The sequence below is a fragment of the Triticum dicoccoides genome, chromosome 2A (genome assembly GCF_002162155.2).
Source record: "Triticum dicoccoides isolate Atlit2015 ecotype Zavitan chromosome 2A, WEW_v2.0, whole genome shotgun sequence".
In the NCBI taxonomy this organism is placed as follows: domain Eukaryota; kingdom Viridiplantae; phylum Streptophyta; class Magnoliopsida; order Poales; family Poaceae; genus Triticum; species Triticum dicoccoides.
The window spans coordinates 433,541,057-433,550,181 of record NC_041382.1 but is presented as its reverse complement, the minus strand read 5'-3'; positions in this window follow the sequence as shown (position 1 = coordinate 433,550,181).

The following is a 9,125-nucleotide window of genomic DNA, read 5'->3' as shown; positions in this document are numbered from 1 at the left end:
GGTACGCCACACCCCTCCCGATCAACAGGACCCCCGTCTCGACCGTAGGAGGTCCGTTTCCTCTGTTTTGCGGTACGCCACACCCCTCCCGATCAACAGGACCCCCCATTTCGACCGTAGGAGGTCCGTTTCCTTCGTTTTGCGGTACGCCACACCCCTCCTGATGAACAGGATCCCGTTTCGAACATGGCCAGTCGAACACAAGGCCGTTTCCTCCGTTCTGCGGTACGCCAGGCCTCGTTTCCATCGCCTGTTCCGTCCAAGCCCTCTTGATGAACACGACGCATTCTGTTGCCTCCCCATGAACACGACGCATTCCGTTGCCTCTCCATGAACACGACGCATTCCATTGCCTCCCCATGAACACGACAATGACGATGTTTCTCCGTTCTGACCCAGCCATGTACATGAGCCCTGGCCGTACGTATGCGCGAGTAGGCGTTCGAGACCCCGCCCGTATGTACACAAACGTGGCCGTATTTTCTTTCTTGCACCCTGGCCGCTGTACGTACGTGTACATGCTATGTGCGCGCCTCTACTACAACACATGCGCGCCTCTCCATCGACCAGTATGTACATACACGTTCGCGACCAGAATGACAACGCTTCGTACGCTTCGACCAGGTGGGTCCCAACTGTCAGACACTTCCTTGCCTGCGAAGATGTAGCTGGTGGGTCCCAGCAGTCAGGGGGCGAATCATTTTTTTGCCCGGACGCACTTCCTTGCATGCGAAGGTGTAGCTTGTGGGTCCCAGCAGTCGGGGGCCTGGTGGGTCCCAGCAGTCAGAGGGGGCGAATCATTTTTTTGGACGCACTTCATTGCGTGTGAAGATGTACCTCGTGGGTCCCAACAGTCAGGGGGTGAATCATTTTTTTCGCGAAATACGGTGGGCCGTCCAGTGGGTCCCCATTGTCAGGTGGAGGAATAATTATTTTGCACGTAATAAGGAGGCACTTCCTTGTGGCTGCCGTGGACCCAGCTATCAGCCTCTCCACGTACAGTACTCTTCTAATGGAAGTTGGTCGTTGACCACGTTGACCACGCCGCGCCGAGAGCACCAGGGCGGTGGTCTGGACGACGGCGAGGCCTAGGAAGGGGACGACGCGGAGCCGGGGAAGACGCAACAGTGGAAGCCCGTGCGGAGAGGGGTACGAGGGTTCACTAGTTCGGCTGCAGTGTGAGGCTGCCGTCGCCGCAGAATAACAGGGGGTGTGGGTGAGTAGAGGCATGGCCTGGCCAGTGGTGGGAGTAGTACGGGGCGGTGAGGCCTCCGCGGCATCACAGCCGGCCACGGGAGGCAGGAGCACGCGACACGACCGGCGCTACTTTGGGCGGCTGGAGCAAGAAGACCAGAGGTTGAAGAAGCACTACGGCCGTTGGATGGACATCGTACGATCACTGCAGCTAGAATCGTTTATATTAACTAAGTTGACAAAGCCCTTGGTACGCGTCAAATTAGTAGGCCCACAGCTCGGATTTGGCAGAGAACATATAGCCCATTTGCGATTTGTAAGAATGTATAGCCCATTTTTTAATTCTAATGGAATTTACTACATCCCATTTACAGTTTGTTAAAAGTACATCCCAAGTTCTAGCTAGGACAATGATTAATAATTTCAAACAACCGCTCAAAACAGAATTCAAAAAAAATTCCCACATTTTGATGGGATCCGAAATATTTTTATCCGAAATTTTTAGTCAGGTTAAATATAATTTCAAAATAAAGTTGTATTACGTTAAAATCCAACGAAATATTGCGCGCGCAACAAGTAATGAAATTAAAATTTTCAAATTCCAAAAATAATATATTTTTCAAACTAATTACATGTTTGGTGCATAGTAACTGTCCAGTTATTATAATTACATCCCATTTATTATTTCTTAAAGTCCATTTTCTTGTTAAGCCTAATGCATACCTCCTAGGAAAGTTTGCAGCCCAGCGAGGCGGAGAATAACAAGTTCACCCGGATATTGTGTACAACTGTCGGCCTAGTTGCATTGCTGATGTTGAAAAAAAAGCTATTTTTATACACACATTTAAAAAAATTGTATAGATAAGGAACATTTTTTATACACACATGTAACAATTTTTAAATACATGATTAATACTTTTTAAAACATATTTTTTTAGTCAACAGTAGGCCCACAGCGAGAGGAGGAGGTCATAATACACATATTTTTTAAATACATGATTAACACTTTTGCAAAAACAATTAGCCCATAACGAGCCAATTAGCTCCAGTCGGCCCATAGTGGGCCGACAGGGGACAGTCGGCCAGCTGTAGGCCGACTGGAATCCAATCGGCCTGCTGTGGGCCGACTAGGCTGAGTCGGCCTGCAGCAGGTGGACGGTGTATTATTTTTGAAAAAAAATTACCCAGCGTAATATTTATGAAAATTAATGTAGTACAGTACAACCTAACATGGTTACTCAGCCCACATTCAGCGACGCCGGAAAGGCCCAAACAAGGCTTCTGTACAACTTTTTGAAGTCACTGAGCTCAATTAATAACTTAAGAAAAAAGTTAGATTACAGTGGAACCTAATTAAAAGCTGTCACGAGCAAATAAATAATTCAACGGGTCCCACTTGTGCGCGTGTGGGCGCGCGCGCGCTTGTGTGTGTGTGAGAGAGAGAGAGAGAGACCGATGCTCGTAAATACATCTTTCAGCCATATGCATTGCTGATGCTTAGTAAAAACTTATATAGTTGACACAATCATATAGAACATCATAGCACACTGAACTTGCATACAAAATTTTCACACAGGCGGCACAATCAGGATGGAAGCAGTGAATCGCTACGGGAAGGGCTATGTTGAAACCAACGAAGTCGTACATAACGGTTCATCGTCTTTATCAATAACGGGGAAATATCTTGAATGTTGTGCAAAGAAAATAGACAGACAACACAATAAGTTCTCCTAGCACATTAAGTTGACGTACATCCCTTTCTAAAAAAAGTTCAGGTACAAAATTAGAACAGGTCACAATCAAATGTACTGGCATATCAGTGCTTCACACCCATAGCTCGGATTTAACTAGTATCTGACAAGATTCGGTTGTTACCTCAAATAAGAGCACAACCAGGCAGCCAGCCCTGCCTCTTCTCCCAAAGAAGCAGTGGCCTCCACCGCGCGATGGAGTAGGCTCTGTGCCATCCATCGTTCCGAGCAACACGGGGGAAGTCTGACATTGACTCCTATAATGGATGTCGTCGACGGACCCTGGCACCAGCGGCGGCGGCAGGACTTCGATTGATGGATTGACCACTTCTTCGACATGCACGAACACTCGATACAGGTACATCCCTAACGTGGTCCACGGCGGGCTTGGTGGAGACGAATAGTACAACCCCGGTTCCTACACCGGTATCTCAACACCAATCACCTTCGGTATGGTGGACGGCTTCTTCATCCATGCCATAACCATCAGAGCCCATCTGTCTGGAGGAACAAACATACTTACGAGCTCACCTCCAAGGTCGTTGATAAGCTCCTTCATGGACTCGTTGTTCCAAGCACGTCGAGGCATGCCGTGGAAGGTAAGCTTTGTTAAAAACTCAAGCTCAGAGGGCACCGAGCCCCATCCTGGGTGCCACCGATCAAAGCTCACCAGCGCGCCATCGCAGAACAAACACCAGGAAGATTCGAACACACGACTACAGTCGATAGTTGTCCAGAGCCTGACGAAGAAATCAGCCGGTGGCGGACAGACTTCGACGAGCAAGTCACTTATTTGGATGCTGTGCGCAATGCCGAGAGCTTTGACAAGGTCATCCGGCGAGACGGGAGGCCGGTCGCCTTTGATGGTTACCATCAGCACTTTGCCAGCAAACTGGTCGTCAAGCGCCGCCATGCCACTGTTGAGCGACAGCACGCAGCGACCGAAGGCAGGACGGACCTCAAGATCTCCGGCTCGGAGATCCACGTTGACTGGCGACATGATAGTGCGCTTGAGTACAGGGAGTACAGGAGGGGGATTTGGGGGAACTGGAGTAGGAATCGAGATTCTAGAGGTGGGGGAGGGGCGGGAGACTGCGGATGAAAAGGTAGCATGAATTTCGAGCATGCGCCAATATGCTCTCGGCGCGCAAGCGCACGAAAACACCGGTGGTGCCCACATGTCGGCCTAAGAGTCCTTATTCATTCTTTTTTGGAGAGCCCGGCCTTTTTTTCAGGATCTTTTGAGAGCCCGGCTTGAGAGTCATAATTGACCTGTTTGGCATTGCGTTACTACTCGGCCCATATTCAACGACACCTCACTGGCCCAAACAAGTGTACATCATCGAAAAGACACCAAGCTCAAATTATATAGCTTGAAAAAAGGAGATATACTCTGAACACTGGAGAATGGTGATGCCCTCATTTAGCCACCAGTAGTTCGAGACAATAAACAGTTCAAAACAACGATATATACAACATTCAAACACTGACTAGTGACTACTATTGACATAAACAGCAAGACATGATAGTTCATAAGAAGTCTTGCTAGACCACCAAAACGCACCCATCTATAGCGCTCAGACTCTCGTGATCCAGACGAGAATGACATTCTAAACAGAAGCAACTATTACATAGTAAGAGTGACATAGACGAGGATGACCAAATGACAAGGAATATGCATAACAAAAGAAAGAACTACCCATCCAGAACCAGCAACAAAGACAACAAAGTCATTCGAAGAGATGATCCAACACCATCATAATTTGCAGCCCCGCTTCAGCGACTAGTGATCCGGAGACACCAGTACTCCACCTTTTCGATGCAACAGCCCAATTACCTATCAACCTGAAGGCTCGAACCACATCACTGCCTGTCGTAATTGAGACATCCAAGGATCAAAGTTAATCTGGATGCCTTTGTCATTCTCACCTTCTTTTGGCTGCAGGCTGTGTCATTGACAATCAGGGGAGTTTGCTCCCGAACTCCTAGGGCTCGCCGTGTAGACACAATTTTCCATAGCAAACAAAGCCTCTCTGCCATCAAGGTCCTTGCCAACGGTGATCTCCTGGTTAATCGGATAATTGAGTCCGAGAAACAGAGAGTGTGAACCAAGGCTGTTTACCCGCCTCCAACTAAAAAATCCTAAAGGCCCCAACAAGTTGGTATCCTGCACACAGACGTAACAACCACTGTCCGGATACAAACGTATTACACGGTGCTTGTATATAGTGGGGTTTTTGTAATATAACTTTTTCGGCTCATGTATCCGAATGATCATCAGTCTTTTGCCGTCATCTGATCGAGCGAGGAACTAGTTGTGCTTCCCTGTTTTTGGCAAAGGTGGTGTGATTACAAAGGGCGGTAACTGTAGGGACACTGCATCATATCAAAAAGGACAGGCATTGTTAATGTAAGATCAGCATTGTTTAGAGTATGAGTAGTATAATGCAAGAAACTGCATTGATATGTCCCTGTTGGAACTGGGAGGAAAATACAGGGAAATGTATACTGGGTTCGAAAATATAGAAGTGCCATGCATGGTTATACTCATGTTATCTCGCAATCGATTCTTCACAGGAAACTACCATGTCATGCATGTTATGTAATCATGTTATGTCCTCACAAACAAATTCTTCAAGGTAACTAACAGACCATGCATTGGTATATACTCGTGTTCTGTGGGCAAAATGTTTGTGAGGATATTATTCTTGCCATTGATTGCTGAAGGGCGAATATAGGTATGTACACATGGTAAGCATTGCAGGATTTCACTACTTCCAAATATAGAGTTCTCCATATGCACATTTACTTCCCTAATGTATGGTTAGATGAAACCAACAGTGTGGTGCATGTTTCTACATCATGAAAATGAGGAAACTAACATGGCCATTGATACACACTCATATTTAGTAGTAGTATATAGGTTACTATAAAATAAGGATAATATCCATATATTCCTAACCGTTTAATTATTCAGGGTACAGATTGGCTGTAATGACATGGTCACAATCGCATGAATTAACTCGTTCCAAATATAGATGATTTACGGCGTCTATAATACATTGCCATAGTTCTACTCAAACTCTGCTCAAACAGAGATATGCCAATCATCACAAAAAGTTCAAACAGTGTCATGGCGTCATCATTAACATGAGAGGAAACAACTTACACGCACCGTCCCAGCAATATGTGGTGCCATCTGCTTTGTCGATCGTGTAGATCATGCCATTGTGTTCAATAGCATCACAGAAGTGTATATCAGCTTTGACGATGATCCACTGCGAGCCGAGTTGTCTCCAGCTAAAGAAGGCACCGGCGCAAAGATAGGCAAGTCCGCGGTCGAACAAGGCAATTAGCTTTAAGTCTGCTGATGTCTACTACACAACCTTCTTCTTGTAGACGTTGTTGGGCCTCCAAGTGCAGAGGTTTGTAGGACAGTAGCAAATTTCCCTCAAGTGGATGACCTAAGGTTTATCAATCCGTAGGAGGCGTAGGATGAAGATGGTCTCTCTCAAGCAACCCTGCAACCAAATAACAAAGAGTCTCTTGTGTCCCCAACACACCCAATACAATGGTAAATTGTATAGGTGCACTAGTTCGGCGAAGAGATGGTGATACAAGTGCAATATGGATAGTAGATAATAGTTTTTGTAGTCTGAAAATATAAAAAACAGCAAGGTAATTAATGATAAAAGTGAGCACAAACGGTATTGCAATGCATTGAAACAAGGCCTAGGGTTCATACTTTCACTAGTGCAAGTCCTCCCAATAATACTAACATAATTGGATCACATAACTATCCCTCAACATGCAACAAAGAGTCATTCCAAAGTCACTAATAGCGGAGAACGAATGAAGAGATTATGGTAGGGTACGAAACCACCTCAAAGTTATTATTTCCAATCAATCTGTTGGGCTATTCCTATAAGTGTCACAAACAGCCCTATAGTTCGTACTAGAATAACACCTTAAGACACAAATCAACCAAAACCCTAATGTCACCTAGATACTCCAATGTCACCTCAAGTATCCGTGGGTATGATTATACGATATGCGTCACACAAACTCAGATTCATCTATTCAACCAACACAAAGGACCTCAAAGAGTGCCCCAAAGTTCTACCGGAGAATCACGACGAAAACGTGTGCCAACCCCTATGCATAGGTTCATGGGCGGAACCCGCAAGTTGGTCACCAAAACATACATCAAGTGAATATGTGATATCCCATTGTCACCACAGATATCCATGGCAAGACATACATCAAGTGTTCTCAAATCTTTAAAGACTCAATCCGATAAGATTACTTCAAAGGGGAAACTCAATTCGTTACAAGAGGGAAGAGGGGGAGGAGAAACATAAGATCCAACTATAATAGCAAAGCTCGCGATACATCAAGATCGTATCACCTCAAGAACACGAGAGAGAGAGAGAGAGAGAGAGAGAGAGATCAAACACATAGCTACTGGTACATACCCTCAGCCCCGAGGGAGAACTACTCCCTCCTCGTCATGGAGAGCGCCGGGATGATGAAGATGGCCACCGGAGAGGGATTCCCCCTCCGGCAGGGTGCCGAAATGGGTCTAGATTGGTTTTTGGTGGCTACGGAGGCTTCTGGCGGCGGAACTCCCGATCTAATCTCCGTTCTGGAAGTTTTAGGGTATGACGCTATATATGGGTGCAGGAGGTATGTCGGAGGAGCCATGGGGGCCCCATGAGGCAGGGGGTGCGCCCTAGGGGGGGCGCCCCCACCCTCGTGAGCACCTCTCGTATCTCCTGACATGGAGTCCAAGTCTATCTGGTGGCTTTCGTTCCAAAAATAACTTCTCCAGTTTATTTTGTTCCATTTCGGCTCCGTTTGATATTCCTTTTCTTCGAAACACTAAAATAGGTATAAAACAGCAAATCTGGGCTGGGCCTCCGGTTAATAGGTTAGTCCCAAAAGTAATATAAAAGAGGATAATAAAGCCCAATATTGCCCAAAACAGTAGATAATATAACATGGAGCAATCAAAAATTATAGATATGTTGGAGACGTATCAAGCATCCCCAAGCTTAATTCCTGCTCGTCCTCGAGTAGGTAAATGATAAAAAGATAATTTTTGATGTGGAATGCTAGTTGGCATAATTTCAATGTAATTCTTCCTACTTGTGGCATGAATATTCAGATCCATAAGATTCAAGACAAAAGCTCATATTGACATAAAAATAATAATACTTCAAGCATACTAACTAAGCAATCATGTCTTCTCAAAATAACATGGCCAAAGAGAGCTATCCCTACAAAATCATATAGTCTGGCTATGCTCCATCTTCACCACACAAAATATTTAAATCATGCACAACCCCGATGACAAGCCAAGCAATTGTTTCATACTTTTGATGTTCTCAAACTTTTTCAATCTTCACGCAATATATGAGCGTGAGCCATGGACATAGCACTATAGGTGGAATAGAATAGTGGTTGTGGAGAGGAAAAAAAGGGAGAAGATAGTATCACATCGACTAAGCGTATCAACGGGCTATGGAGATGCCCATCAATAGATATCGATGTGAGTGAGTAGGGATTGCCATGCAACGGATGCACTAGAGCTATAAGTATATGAAAGCTTAACAAAAGAAACTAGTGGGTGTGCATCCAACTTGCTTGCTCATGAAGACCTAGGGCAATTTGAGGAAGCCCATCATTGGAATATACAAGCCAAGTTCTATAATGTAAAATTCCCACTAGTATATGAAAGTGATAACATGAGAGACTCTCTACTATGAAGATCATGGTGCTACTTTGAAGCACAAGTGTGGTAAAAGGATAGTAGCATTGTCCCTTTTATTTTTTATTTTTTATTTGGCATTTCCTTTTTTATTTGGCCTTTCTTTTTTATGGCCTTTCTCTTTTTTGGGGGGGACAATGCTCTATTGAATGATGATCATCACACTTCTATTTATTTACAACTCAATGATTACAACTCGATACTAGAACAAAGATATGACTCTATATGAATGCCTCTGGCGGTGTACCGGGATGTGCAATGACTCATGAGTGACATGTATGAAAGAAGTATGAATGGTGGCTTTGCCACAAATACGATGTTAACAATATGATCATGCTAAGCAATATGACAATGATGGAGTGTGTCATAATAAACGGAACGGTGGAAAGTTGCATGGCAATATATCTCGG